This window comes from Arachis stenosperma, chromosome 1 (genome assembly GCF_014773155.1).
Source record: "Arachis stenosperma cultivar V10309 chromosome 1, arast.V10309.gnm1.PFL2, whole genome shotgun sequence".
Classification (NCBI taxonomy): Eukaryota; Viridiplantae; Streptophyta; class Magnoliopsida; order Fabales; family Fabaceae; genus Arachis; species Arachis stenosperma.
In genome coordinates this window covers 32,685,558-32,701,351 of record NC_080377.1, presented here as the reverse complement: position 1 = coordinate 32,701,351, position 15,794 = coordinate 32,685,558, and the positions used below count along the sequence as shown (strand labels likewise).

The 15,794-nt window shown below is 38.4% G+C and overlaps 1 non-coding gene across 1 annotated transcript; it reads right to left on the bottom strand.

The window, feature by feature from the left end:
* Positions 1-15,455: 15,455 nt before the first annotated feature.
* LOC130951639 (small nucleolar RNA R71) lies at positions 15,456-15,559 on the bottom strand. The gene has a single exon (XR_009074044.1). It is a non-coding gene; the product is annotated as a small nucleolar RNA R71 (small nucleolar RNA).
* Positions 15,560-15,794: the final 235 nt, after the last annotated feature.

Sequence of the window (15,794 nt, the reverse complement as noted above, 5' to 3'; positions counted from 1 at the left end):
TAGTAAACTAGTAACCTAGGTTTACAGAATATGAATAAACTAAGATAATTGGTGCAGAAATCCACTTCTGGGGCCCACTTGGTGTGTGCTGGGGCTGAGACTAAAGCTATCCACGAGCTGATGCTTTTCTTGGAGTTGAACTCCAAGTTATAACGTGTTTTGGGCGTTCAACTCCGGATCATGATGTGTTTCTGGCGTTTAACTCCAGACAGCAGCATGTACTTGGCGTTCAACGCCAAGTTACGTCATCTATCTTTGTGCAAAGTATAGACTATTATATATTGCTGGAAAGCCCTGGATGTCTACTTTCCAACGCCGTTGAGAGCTCGCCAATTGGACTCCTGTAGCTCCAGAGAATCCATTTCGAGTGCAGGGAGGTCAGGATCCAACAACATCAGCAGTCCTTTTTCAGCCTAACTCAGATTTTTGCTCAGCTCCCTCAATTTCAGCCAGAAAATACCTGAAATCACAGAAAAACACACAAACTCATAGTAAAGTCCAGAAATATGATTTTTGCTTAAAAACTAATAATATTCTACTAAAAACTAATTAAAACATGCTAAAATCTACGTGAAATTACCCCAAAAAAGCGAATAAAATATCCGCTCATCACCTTTAAACCAGAAATTGTATTTAATCTCTTAACTTAATTGATTGGTCAAGGAATTAACAGTTGATTAGGTTAGGAGAAATTGAATTGCCAAGGAATTGGGGTTCGATTACTTAGGGTTTGCCATAAATTATATCTCTGCATGATTAAAGTAGATAGCAATAATTGTTGATCCTGAAACCTAAATATCTCTGATACCTTAGCTTTTCTCATCATATTACCTCTCTACACGTTTACAATTACTTTCATTTATATTCTCTGTATTAGTATTAAATATTTCAAGAACTTACTTTTGATTGTCTAACTAGAATAATCATTTGACCACCGCTTGCTTAGTTTGTGAATCCTCGTGTGAACGATAACCCACTCACGTGGTATTATTTGATACAACTTGGTATACTTACCGATAGTAGTTTGTGGATTTTCCGTATCAAGGATGATGTAATTAGAATTACTAATGTACCATTTGACTAAAGATTTGTCAAAAGATAAAATTAAAGAGACAAGTGCTAAAATAAGATTAAAATATATTGTTGTTAAATTATGGGAACCTAATTTTATTCTACTAGGCTACTAGCATTGAGGTTTAATAGGTAATAACAATTTATTTAATAATTGGAGAACTAAGGTATAGGATTTTGTGCTATATAAAAAAATTAGGAAGGTGAGTTAAAACTCTTACTAGATTGATGATATTATTTATCAAAGGATTCCACCTATATAAATATAGAAGTAGTGCCACTCCATTTAAGGGTGTTCTTGGATCAGTTCTGATCCGTATATCCGCAGTGTTTGTAGATCTGATCAAATCCGTACAATATTAAAATCAAATTGTAGATTTTATGTGAGTGATAAATCCCAATTTTGTGGTTTATCTTGTGTTGAATTTGGTGGATTTTATCAACTTATCTCACATTTATTCAATGAAATAGCTTGTTTTGTAATTCTCCCTAAATTTTTGCTTAAGAGTGAAAACATGTTTTTTAGGCCTTAAAATAGCTAAATTTAATTCATGTTAATTCCATTCGATACCTTGATATGTTTGTTAAGTGATCTCAAGTTTAGAAAGCAAAGATTGGATTGAAGGAATGAAGAGGAAAGCATGCAAAGTGGAGAATTCATGAAGAAATGATGATTTGCTACATTCAAGGCCACGCATACGCATCATCCACAGGTACCGCGTATGCGTGAGAGAGAATTTTGCCAACGACGCGCACGCGTCACCCATGCGTACGCGTGACACTGGTCACTTGACCTCATTAAAGTGAATACGTTAGAGGCAATTTCTGAGCCATCCAGACCTAAATCCAACTCATTTCTAAGGCTATTTGATGCATAATACAAGAGGAAACAAAGGGGGAGCAATTAGTGTAGATTAGGACCATGTTTTAGGGTAGTTTTCTAGAGAGATAAGCTCCCTCTTCTCTCTAGAATTAGGGTAGAATTAGGTCAAACTCTCTTAGATTTAGGTTTTATTTCTTGTTTTTATTTAGTTTTCCTTGCAATTTCTTGTTATTACATCTTTGTTCTCTTATTTCTTGTTAATTTCTCATTTGAGCCACTTTTTAGTTCATGAATACTCTTGTTACTTTGAATTTCATTTAATGCAATTTGATGTTTTATGTTCTTTTTTTGCTTGCTTGAGTCATCATTGTTATTTTCTTACATTTGGTAATAGTTGATTTTATTATTTTTGCAATTTATCATGCTTTCCTTTTATGCCTTTCAAGTGTTTAACAAAATTATTGGTTAGGCTTTAGAGTAGATTTTGAGCATTCCTGGCTTGGAAAGAGAAATTAGGCAATCTTGAGTCATTAATACCCAACTTATGTTGGTGATCTAGAGTTGTTAGTTGATCTTCTTTCCATTAACATTACTTATGGATGAGGATTAACTAGGCATATTTGACTTTCTTCCGATGTGAAGATAACGTAATAGGCTCTAGCTCTTGATAATTATTGTGTTATGATTAATGATTAGGATAGAAAGCCTTGATTCTCAATTCTTGCCATGAATGCCTCTTTAGTATTTATTATCCTTAGTTGTTTGCTTTACTTTCTTGTCATTTAATTTCTTGTTTTATCAACCCAACCCCGTGAAACTCATAACCAATAATTGAGCACTCGATTGTAATTCCTAGGGAGAACGACCCGGGACTAATACTCTCAGTTATTTTTATTGGGTTGAACTTGTGACAACTAAAAATTAAATTTTGATTGAAGGTTGTTTGTCAGTTTGGAACTATACTATCAACAGAATTATTTTGTGAAAATTCTAGACCGACGGTAATCTTCACATCAAGTTTTTGGCACCGTTGCCGGAGAATTGTTATTTGTTATTGTGTATATGTTGATAGTGTGAATAGGTTTGCTCTTTGTTTGTTTGCTTGTTTGAGTCACTAGTTAGGTTCTTGTTTCTTTATCTCTTAATAGCTTTGTTTTTGTTTTTCCTTTTCTACTATGAATTCTCATCTCTTTGGCTATGAGTTTGTTTCAAACTATGTTGTAGGAAATGGAAATTCTAATGGAGGTTTACATCAAGGATTTGGAAATCAAAGGTGGGAAGAGCCTCAAGCATATACACAACCTTCTTGGCAACAACTTCCTCCGGTTACTTATAGGTATAATCCAACTCCTAATCCATACCAACCTAATGGATGTGGTGACCCTCATTGTGATTGTCAACCACAATCACCATATGCATATGACCCCTTCCCTCAACATAGCCCTCAACAACCTTACTCACAAGCCCTATATCACCAAACACCTCCATATGATCCTAACCCATTTCCACCATACCAACAACCATATGAACCATACTTAGAACCACCGCCATTCCAACACCAATACTCCCAAGAACCACCAATTTCATATACACCACCTTAAGACTTTTGCTGATATGAACCACCTTCCAACTATGACATCATTCCTCCAAATAATGAACCCTCTCTTCCACCACCGCCTTTATTAAGTGAAGTTTTCCAACCCTTCATGCAAGAACAAAGGGATCTTTACTCTCGTCTTCAAAAGCAAGAAGAGGAGCAGAAGGGGTTAGAAACTGTTCATACCTCGGGTCGAGCTAGGTGACCTGGGCTGACTAAAGACCAGAGCGACCGACCTCTTTAGGTTGGGTCATCCCGACCTCTTCTCAAAGAGTTTGGCCAAATCGCCATAAGAGCCCAAAACAGGCCTAAACATAGGAACACAGCCCAATCTAAAGGCAGTAAAGCCTAGAAGGATAAGGCGGTTCCCCTGAAGGATAAGATGACTTCACTCAAAGAATAAGATAAGATAGCTAACTTTTCTCTAGAAAGGTCATCCTACACCATTATAAATACATTAGAGCACCCAGGTATAACTCATACTCTGATTCTACACAAAATCCTGCCTAAAGCTCGTGCTAACTTAAGCATCGGAGTCTCTTGCAAGTACCACTAACTTTCGGTAACGAAGGATTAGTGGCACCACCAAGTCCAACAAGTCGGACTCGGCAGCTCCGGCCACAACCGCAGATCTCGTCCGAGATCTACCTTCAGTTTCAGGTAACCCCCGGAACATTGGCACCGTTGCCGGGGAACTTGAAAGTCATTCCATCACCATGGCGGACAACCTCGACAACAATCACAACTCTGGTTTAGAAGAAAGGACGTTGCATAAGAATATGAACATCACACCGGAAGATACATCTCAACCAAACAGAGACAAGTATTCTCCAAACACAGAAATTCTAGATGTCCTCCGAGAATAGCAAGACCGTCTCAAGCAGCTCGAACAAGAAGCTGAACACCAGCACGAAGCCGAAAGAGACCTTCAAAGGGAAATAAGATGAAGCCGAGAGCTAGAGGACAAGCTCCTAAAGCTCGAGGCCGATCTCAAATATAAAACCATTCGATCCAATCAGGAAGATAGAACACACAAGGACCAAGGTCCATTCTCCAAAGAGATCATGAAAACAAAAGTCCCAAAGGACTTCAAGGCTCCTGATATGACCCCACACGACGGTACATCGGATCCAAGCCATCATCTTAGCAATTTCAGAAGTAGGATGTATCTCACAGATGCCTCAGATGCAATCCTCTATAAAGCTTTCCCGATCACCTTAACCAAAACGACAATAAAGTGGTTCAACAGCTTGCCACCAAGGTCAATAGCAAGCTTCGATGACCTCACCAAGAAGTTCCTAGCCAGATTCTTCATCCAAAAAGATAAAGCCAAACATGTCCCAAGCCTATTAGGGATTAAGCAAGGAGATCGGAAGAGCCTCCGCAACTACATGGAAAGATTCAACAAGGCGTTTCTAGACATACAAAGTCTGCCAACAGAAGCAGCCATCATGGGTCTCATCAATGGTCTGCAAGAAGGACCCTTTAACAACTCCATATCAAAAAAGCATCCAACGACTCTAAACGAGGTACAAGAACGGGCAGAGAAGTATATCAACATGGAGGAGAACTCTCAACTAGGAGAAACCTCAAAATCTGGACTCTCTTACCCCCCTCTCCCCGAGACAAGGATAAAGAATCAAGAAAAAAAGAAGACCAACCCACTGAGAAACCTAGAAAATACCACAATTACACTCCCCTCAGAGTGCCTCTTATGGATATATACAGAGAGATATGCAACACTGAGAAGATTCCACCACCTCGCCCAATTAAACACAAAAGGGGAGGAGGAAATCGGACAGAGTACTGCGAATACCACCGAATCTATAGGCATTCTACCCTGAGTGCTTTGACCTAAAGAATGTCATAGAGAAATTGGTAAGAGAAGGGCGACTAGATCGGTACCTAGCCAAGAAAGTGGAGGAACCGAGAAAAAGAAGAAGGGATGAAGAGGTCAGACGAGCTGAACGACCACCTCGCACCCCAGAGAGACATGTCCATATGATAAATGGAGGATTTACAGGAAGAGGAATCTCTAAATCATCTCGCAAAAGACACCTTAAAGAGGTATATCATGTCGGAGAAGAGGACATGTCACTCAACCTCCCCACTATTACCTTTACCCAAGAAGATGCAACGGGCATTATCCTGGGACATGATGATCCCATGGCCATTACTATCATACTCGCCAATGCTAATCTCCATCGAATATTGGTAGACCAAGGGAGCTCCGTAGACATCTTGTTCAAAGCCGCCTTCGACAAGCTCGGCCTACAAGAGAAAGAGCTCAGAGCGTACCCGAATAACTTGTTCAGACTGGGGGACACCCCAATTCAATCACTAGGATACATCTCACTGCACACAACTTTTGGAAAAGGAACCCGATCAAGGACACTAAGCATAGACTACATTGTAGTTGACGTCAGCTCAGCTTATAATGCCCTTATAGGTCGGACAATGTTAAACTAACTCGCCGCAGTAGTCTCCACTCCACATCTATCTATGAAGTTCCCAACTCCAAAAGGAATTGCCACGATAAAAGGAGATCAAAAACTCGCGCGACGCTATTACAACGAAAGTCTGAACCTTAAAGGCAACCCTAGAGGAGAGGAAATCAACACCATTGAACTAGGGGGAGTTTGAGCTTGCGAAGAACTTCGTCCACAACCCGAAGGTGAGACTGAAGAAGTCCAGATCCGGGATGCTCAGGATAAAACAACAAATGTAGGGGCAACCTTGAAAGGAGATTTAAAGGAGCCACTGATACAATTCCTAAAGGATAATGCCGATCTCTTTGCATGGAAGGCCGTGGACATACCCGGCATAGATCCCAAGCTAATGTGCCATAAGCTGGCAGTAATCCCTGGATCTCGGCCCGTGCAATAGAAACGCAGAAAGCTCGGTCCAGAAAGGTCCCAAGCTGTGGAAGAGCAAGTGCAAGCCTTACTGGAAGCAGGGTTCATAAGGGAGGTTAAATACCCATTATGGCTAGCCAACGTTGTCTTGGTAAAAAAGTCAAATGGCAAGTGGAGAATGTGTACCAACTACACCGACCTCAATAAGGCCTGTCCAAAAGACCCCTACCCACTCCCAAACATAGACACTCTAGTGGATGCCTCTTCCGGATACAAGTACCTCTCTTTCATGGATGCCTATTCAGGATACAACCAAATTCCAATGTACCCACCTGATCAAGAGAAGACCTCGTTCCTAACCCCAAAGGCAAACTAATTCTATATAGTTATGCCCTTCGGACTCAAGAATGCAGGAGCTACTGACCAAAGACTGATGAACAAAGTCTTCGCTGACCACATCGGAAAATTAATGGAAGTCTATGTGGACGACATGCTTGTAAAAACACAAAGTGAGGAATCGTTGTTAGCTGACCTCGCTAAAGTGTTCGACACCATAAGAAAACATGGAATGCGACTTAACCCCGCAAAGTGCACCTTCGCGATAGAGTGATGAGTCCATATTTTTTGATATATTTTGCCTTGATTTGAATGGATTCTAGCATATAAACTCACACTTAAGTACCCAAATAGCATACTTTTGTGTTTGATCCCTAATTTGATCCTAAATGTGAAAACATGCAATTTTGTGCTTGAATAGAGGAAATTAATCTCACTTTTATGTTATTCGATGCCATGATATAATTTGTGGGTGATTTCAGGCCATGAAGGCAAGAATAGATGGCCAAAAGTGGAAGAAAGCATGTAGAAGAAAGAACACATGAAGAAAACAAGGAAAAGCACACACAGCAAGGCATGCATGCGCACAAACAAGCGTGCGTACGCACAAGAGAAAATTTCTATGCATGCGTGCGCACAAGTACCCGTGCGTACGCACAGGAGCCAAAACAGCTAAGTGTACGGATGCACACATCTGTGCGTCTACACAGGACCCAACACGTAATTTCATTAATGAAACACGTGCATCGCATATTTTGGGGGGCTTTTGGCCCATTTTGGAAGGCTAAATTGCTGAATTGAAGTGCTATATAAAGGGAGAATCAACACATTTGAAGGCATTAGGACTTGGAATTTAGTTTCCATAGTTTTGCATAGTAATTAAGAGTAGGAGTAATGTAGAATAGAGAGCTCTCCTAGGGTTTATATAGTATTCTTCTAGTATTTTATAGCAAGCTTTGATCCTTGAATTTACTTCTTTAATTGTAAGTACTCTCAATTTTCTCTTTAATTAAAACACTTTTATCTTCATTTCCTTTTGGTTCAAGTTACTTTGTTTATAATTGCAATTTTGAGTTCTTGAAGTTTTGATTGATGAATTTACTATTCCATACTTTCTTTATGTTTGATTGCTTGTTTATATTTGGTTTTGTTGATAGTTGGTTATAGTTTTCTATTTTTCTTTGCAATTTTCCATACTTTACTTTTATGCACACAAGGTGTTTGTGAAAATGCCAACTTTAAGTTTTGAATAGATTTTCATACCTTGGCTTGTGGTTCGAGTTCCTAGGATACTAGAGTCATAATGTCTGACATTTAGTGGTAATCCTTGGGGAGTTAGTTGACTCTTGTTTTCATTAAAGCTAGCCTTTCATCAACTAGTTTGGTGAGTTAGTTAGGACTTATGGATTAAGGTCAATTATGCTTGCTTGACTTACTCCTCGATGGTTGGGGTTAACTAGGCGAGACTAACTCATTATAATTATCATAGTTGTAGTTATGGCAATGATAGGATTCCTTGGATCTTCACTCCCAAGTCAAGGCTCTTTTTATGCATTTTCACTAGTTTTGATCTTGTTTCCCTTTACTTGCATCAATTACCAATTTTGATTATCTCTTTGTTCTTTTATTACTTAGTTCTTTTAATCTTTCATGTCATGCTTACAGAATCCCCCTTCTTCCTTAACAACTGAAAGCGTATAACATTTCAATTGCGTCCTAGAGAGAACGACCCGGGGGACTAAATACTCTCGGTTTACATTTGCTTTGAATTGTGACATCTTTAAATTTTAAATTTGATATTGGTCAATTGTTGGGTTTGGAACTATACTTACAACACCAATCAAATCTTATTTTGAGATAAATTCTGAACCCACTTTAGGCCTCTTAGGTTGCCGGGGATTGCGATTGGTGTTATATCTTAGGTTGTTGTAAATATGTTGATAGTGTAAATAGTTTACTTTTTGGTTGTTTGTTTGCTTTTGTTAGTAGGTTTTTATTTATGTTTTCTTGATGAATTTTTCATACTATCACCACAATACACCCCAATGGAACCCAAACACTCACCTTTATAGTCACCAATCTTACACATCATCACCCCACTACATACAATCCAAAACCCTTACCCTCATGAGTTTAATGGTCAACCTTCATTACCTCAATCTTCATCTTCAAATATGGATCAAGCCACACAAAAAGAACTTTTAATGCTTATTTGAGAACAATAAGAGTTCCAGAAGAAGCAAGAGCTCACCATGTCTACCTTAGCAAAAGCTTTGGATCATTTAGCTTCATCGCGTTCATGCCACGAGTGAGAAACCCTAATGGATGAATGTGTGGAACCAAGTGGAAAGTGTGGAGTGCCAGAAGAATTGCTAAATCAAGAAGATAATGTCAAGTCACGAGATGAATTGTAAAAGAAGACAAATGAAGAGTTGGTAGGAATTGATCAAGAGGATTCCATCATTTAAGATTTTTTGTCCAACTTGGATAATTACTTCAATGACCTTCATGAGCCTCCCTTGTTAAATTTGTATGAAGATGTTGATATGGACTTCACACAACCTCCAATTTTTGACTCGAGTGATGATGAAGAAGATTTAGAAGGGGGTAAGGAAGATTTTAGTTGCCAAGAGGTGGAGGCGTCTATACAAGACGAGTGGGTGAAGAATTCCCCAATAAGCTTTCTAAGCCCACATCAATATGCCATTATAGAAATAGATGGTCAACATCGAACCCTTCTTGGAGTAGTTGATAGTGATGGGAAGAATGTTAATTGGCAATGGAATGGAAAGTTCATCAAAAGGGCCAACTTGACATTTGAAGCTCACTTTTGGTGCAATACTCAAATTAGTGGATTCCGAGTAGTGCATAAGCATGTCAATGGTGATAGAGGAACTCAAGTATGGAATCTGGGCATTGGTTTTATGAGTCAAAAATTAAGGATCCTAGTTGCTAGCTTGAAGTCTCTCAAAAGTTTGATCCGATTCATTTGGGATCCCGGAGGTCAAATCAATAGCAAACTTGGATGGAGATTCAAGGAGGAGTGGAAGCATAAGCCGCCCTAATAAGGATCTCCTTACCAAGTCCAACTTAGGACTATAAACCAAAGGGCTAGGTGGGAGACACCCCACCATGGTAATATCCTTCTAACTTTCCCTCATTTACCTTTACGTTTCATGAATAATTGGCTATATTGCTTGGTTGCTTAGATTTATTTTAATGGTTGCTAGGTAGTTTTTAGTGAAATAATGTGTTTTTGGGAGTTTTATGATGTTTTGGGACTTGAAAACCTGTTTTGGATCTCAAGTTTGATGCCTTGGAGGCAAAATTTTTTGTTGTAGGAATAGAGACCTGTGTGTGCACAGCCTTGTGCGTCCGCACAGGTCCCCTATTTTTCAGTTCCCGTGCGTACGCACAGCAACGTGTGCACGCACGCCCTTAAACACCCCCTCTGTTCCCAGCATGCGCACATGCTTTGCGTCGGAACAACCTTTGTCCCGTCCATGCATTCGCACACTATGCGTGCAGCCGCACGCATTTTTCCGTTTAAAAAAAAAGAGAGATCCATACGTGCGAACGCACACTTCTTGTGCGTCGGCACAGCCTTGAACCACCCTTCTGGTTGTAGCGCAAAGACAATCTGTGCGTGTGCACCCAGTTCCTTTCCTTCCTTATGTGCGCGCGCACACCCCTTGTGCGCCCGCACAGGTTGCGTGCACCTTCTGTTCGCAGCGTCCGCACTACGCTGTGCAGGCGCATACTCCCTTCTTTTCCCCTTGTGTGCGTCCGCACACTACCTTGTGCATCCGCACGGGTCCCTTTTCTAACGTTAATTCGAAAAGAGGGAGGGTCGCGCTTCAGTTCCCCCAAACCTTTCCTTTTCTTATCTCTGAACCAACACCACCACCCAACCCCTCTCAGCCCTTCTTCCTCCACTCCGCGATCGAGCGTGACCGGCGACCACCACGCCGCCATCGCCCCTCTCTCTTTCTCTCTCTCTTCCTTTTCTTTCCCTTCTCTCGCCTACATTTCGCCCTTCTATCTTTTCCCTGTCTCTGCTGCCACATCGCCGCCACGCCCTTCCTAGGCCACACCTGTTTGCTCCAGCAATCCCACCAGCAGTAGAAGACCCTTGTGCCGCTACTCCCCTCTCTGTCTCGCTCAACCTTCCCTCCTCATTCCCTCTCTATCTACTTCCAGGTTTCATTTTATGCTCTGTTTCATTTCTTTCCTGCTTCATTTTTACTGCTTCCTTTCACTTCTGCTTTTAATTTTATTCTAGTTACTAAGTGGTTTTAGGTTAGATGACTTATGATTTCTGGATTGAATATATGATGCTGGCTGATATTATGAGTGTTGCTGAGACTGAGTACTATTACTATTCCTAACTAGACTATGACTGCTGCTATCTAGATTGAACTGTGATTTCTGTTACTGATTTCTGTACACAGTTTGCTTGTTGAAATGCCTGAAAGAAGTTTTGTCTGATTTCTTGGTCTGATCAACATAAACGATTGGATTTTGCTTTCATTTGGCATTTTACTTTCATATTGTGCAAATTTTCTTATTTTGAATACTGCCTGATTTGGTTATTGCACTTGGTGTTCATTTAGCTGAAGCATCAATCTAGACTTGACCTTGCTTTGTGATTATCCTGTTTGATGCCAATTTGGCTGTGCATATCATCCATTAACCTGCCAACTATACACTCCTGATTTTGCTCTTAAATCCAAACCGGGTTGAAAATCATAGCTTTCATAATTCTATTTGGTACTTTTACGTGCATAGCATGCCGAATTACTGCAATATGTGCTAATTAACTGCCCATTACTCTTTGCTTACACACCAAACGAGAATTAAACTTCAAATTTTAAAATCTGTTTACTGCCTTTTGCAGTAGTACACATAATGTTGTTTTGTGAATTGATCAAATGCTTATTCATATATCTTATACATCAATGACTGATGAGCGGATAATTTATACGCTTTTTGGCATTGTTTTTAGGTAGTTTTTAGTAAGTTCAAGCTACTTTTAGGGATGTTTTCATTAGTTTTTATGTTAAATTCACATTTCTGGACTTTACTATGAGTTTGTGTGTTTTTCTGTGATTTCAGGTAATTTCTGGCTGAAATTGAGGGACTTGAGCAAAACTCTGAAAAAGGCTGACAAAAGGACTGCTGATGCTGTTGGAATCTGACCTCCCTGCACTCGAAATGGATTTTTTCCAGCAATATATAATAGTCCATACTTTATTCGGAAATTGATGACGTAAATTGGCGTTGAACGCCAAGTACATGCTGCTGTCTGGAGTTAAACGCCAGAAACACGTCATGATCCGGAGTTGAACGCCCAAAACATGTTATAACTTGGAGTTCAACTCCAATAAATGCCTCAGCTCGTGGATAGATCAAGCTCAGCCCAAACATACACCAAGTGGGCCCCGGAAGTGGATTTATGCATCAATTACTTACTCATGTAAACCCTAGTAGCTAGTCTAGTATATATAGAACATTTAACTATTGTATTAGACATCTTTTGACAGTTTAATCTTTTGACTGTTTAGTCTTTGATTATTTGGTCTTTTGATCATTCAGGGGGCTGGCCATTCGGCCATGCCTGAACCTTTCACTTATGTATTTTCAACGGTGGAGTTTCTGCACACCATAGATTAAGGGTGTGGAGCTCTGCTGTACCTCAAGTTTCAATACAATTATTATTACTTTCTATTCAATTCTCTTTTATTCTTATTCCTAGATATACATTGCACAACATTTTGATGAATGTGATGATCCGTGACACTCATCATCATTCTCACCTATGAACGCGCGTGATTGACAACCACTTCCGTTCTACCTTAGGCCGGGCGCATATCTCTTAGATTCCCCAACAGAATCTTTGTGGTATAAGCTAGATAGATGGCAGCATTCATGGGGATCCGGAAAGTCTAACCTTGTCTGTGGTATTCCGAGTAGGATCCCGGGAATCCGAAAAGTCTAACATTGTCTGTGGTATTCCGAGTAGGATTCCGGTATTGAATGACTGTGACGAGCTTCAAACTCCTGAAGGCTGGGCGTTAGTGACAGACGCAAAAGAATCAATGGATTCTATTCCAACCTGATTGAGAACCGACAGATAATTAGCCGTGCTATGACAGAGCATTTGGACCATTTTCACTGAGAGGATGGGATGTAGCTATCAACAAGGGTGATGCCTCCAGACGATTAGCCGTGCAGTGACAGCGCATAGGACCATTTTCCCGAGAGGATTAAAAGTAGCCATTGATGATGGTGATGCCCTACATACAGCTTGCCATGGAAAGGAGTAAGAAGGATTGGATGAAAGTAGTAAGAAAATAGAGATCCGAGAGGAGCACATCATCTCCACACGCCTATCTGAAATTTCCACTATTGATTTACATAAGTATTTCTATCCCTTTTTATTTTCTATTTACTATTAATTTTCGAATCCATAAACCAATTTAATCTGCCTAACTGAGATTTACAAGGTGATCATAGCTTGCTTCATACCAACAATCTCTGTGGGATCGACCCTTACTCACGTAAGGTATTACTTGGATGACCCAGTACACTTGCTGGTTAAGCTGAATGAAGTTGTGATCATAAATTCCAATAGAGCCAATTTTTAAATCTCATGCAAATACAAAGAGGATCACAATTTCGTCCACCAAGTTTTTGGCGCCGTTGCCGGGGATTGTTCGAGTATGGACAACTGACGGTTCATCTTGTTGCTCAGATTAGGTAATTCTCTTTTCAAAAACTTTTTCAAAATTTTTCTTTTCTTTTTCGTTTTTTTCAAAAATATGTTCGAAAAAATTAATAAAAATCCAAAAAAATCATAAAATCATAAAAACCAAAAATATTTTGTGTTTCTTGTTTGAGTCTTGAGTCAATTTTTAAGTTTGGTGTCAATTGCATGCTTTAAAAATTTTCTTGCAATTTTTTCGAAAATTTCATGCATTCATAGTGTTCTTCATGATCTTCAAGTTGTTCTTGGTAAGTCTTCTTGTTTGATCTTGATGTTTTCTTGTTTTGTGTTGTTTGTTGTTTTTCATGTGCATTTTTCGTTTGTTAGAGTCCATGCATTAAAGATTTCCAAGTTTGGTGTCTTACATGTTTTCTTTGCATCAAAAATTTTTCAAAATTATGTTCTTGATGTTTATCATGATCTTCAAAGTGTTCTTGGTGTTCATCTTGACATTCATAGTGTTCTTGCATGCATTCTTTGTTTTGATCCATAAAGAAAAGAGAAAAACACAAAAATGACGTTTTTAATTTTTCTCTCTCATCATTAAAAATTCAAAAAATAAAAAAAATATCTTTTCCTTATTTTTCTCATAATTTTCAAAAATTTGAGTTGACTTAGTCAAAAATTTTAAAAATTAGTTGTTTCTTACAAGTCAAGTCAAATTTTCGATTTTAAAAATCTTATCTTTTCAAAACTTTTTCAAAAATTAAATCTTTTCCTCTTTTCTTATTAATTTTCGAAATTTTTTTTAAAATATTTTTCAAAATATTTTTCTTATCTTTTACATCATATTTTCGAAAATTAGCTAACAAGTAATGTGATTGATTAAAAAATTTGAAGTTTGTTACTTTCTTGTTAAGAAAGGTTCAATCTTTAAATTCTAGAATTTTATCTTTTAGTTTCTTGTTAGTCAAGTAATTAATTTTAATTTTAAAATCAAATCTTTTTCAAAATATCTTTTTTATCTTTTTAATCATATCTTTTTATCTTTTATCATATCTTTTTCAAAAATTTTATCTTTTTCAAAATTTGATTTCAAAATATCTTATTTAACTTCTTATCTTCTTATCTTTTTAAATTTTGATTTCAAATCTTTTTCAATCAACTAACTAACTTTTTGTTTTTTTCTTATCTTTTTCAAAACTACCTAACTACTTTTCCCTCTCTAATTTTCGAAAATATCTCACCTCTTTTTCAAAAATTCTTTTTGTTCTAAATTTTAATTTTAATTATATCTTATATTTAATTTTCAAAAATTACTAACCTCTTTTTCAAAATTATTTTCGAAATTTTCCCTCTCTTTTCTTATTCTATTTAATTATTTAATTACTAACACTTCTCTTCACCTCTCTTCATCTAAAAATCCGAACCATTCTCCTTTCCTTCTCCCCTTTCTTTTTCTACTAACATAAAGGAATCTCTATACTGTGACATAGAGGATTCCTCTTCTTTTCTTGTTTTCTTCTCTTTCATATGAGCAGGAACAGGGAAAAAGGCACTCTTGTTGAAATTGATCCTGAACCTGAAAGGACTCTGAAAAGGAAACTAAGAGAAACTAAATTACAACAATCCAGAAACAACCTTTCAGAAATTTTTGAACAAGAGAAGGAGATGGCAGCCGAAAATAATACTAATGCAAGGAGAATGCTTGGTGACTTCACAAAGCCAACGTCCAAATTTGATGGAAGAAGCATCTCCATTCCTGCCATTGGAGCCAACAACTTTGAGCTGAAACCTCAGCTAGTTGCATTAATGCAACAAAACTGCAAGTTTTATGGACTTCCATCTGAAGATCCTTATCAGTTTTTAACTGAGTTCTTGCAGATTTGTGAGACTGTAAAGACGAATGGAGTTGATCCTGAAGTCTACAGACTCATGCTTTTCCCTTTTGCTGTAAGAGACAGAGCTAGAATATGGTTGGATTCACAACCCAAGGATAGCCTGGACTCCTGGGATAAGCTGGTCACAACCTTCTTGGATAAATTCTTTCCTCCTCAAAAGCTGAGCAAGCTGAGAGTGGATGTTCAAACCTTCAAACAAAAAGATGGTGAATCCCTCTATGAAGCTTGGGAAAGATACAAGCAGCTGACCAAAAAATGTCCATCTGACATATTTTCAGAATGGACCATATTAGATATATTCTATTATGGTCTATCTGAATTTTTGAAAATGTCATTGGACCATTCTGCAGGTGGATCTATTCACCTAAAGAAAATGCCTGAAGAGGCTCAAGAACTCATTAACATGGTTGCAAACAACCAATTCATGTACACTTCTGAGAGGAATTCTGTGAATAATGGGATACCTCAGAAGAAAGGAGTTCTTGAAATTGATGCATTGAATGCC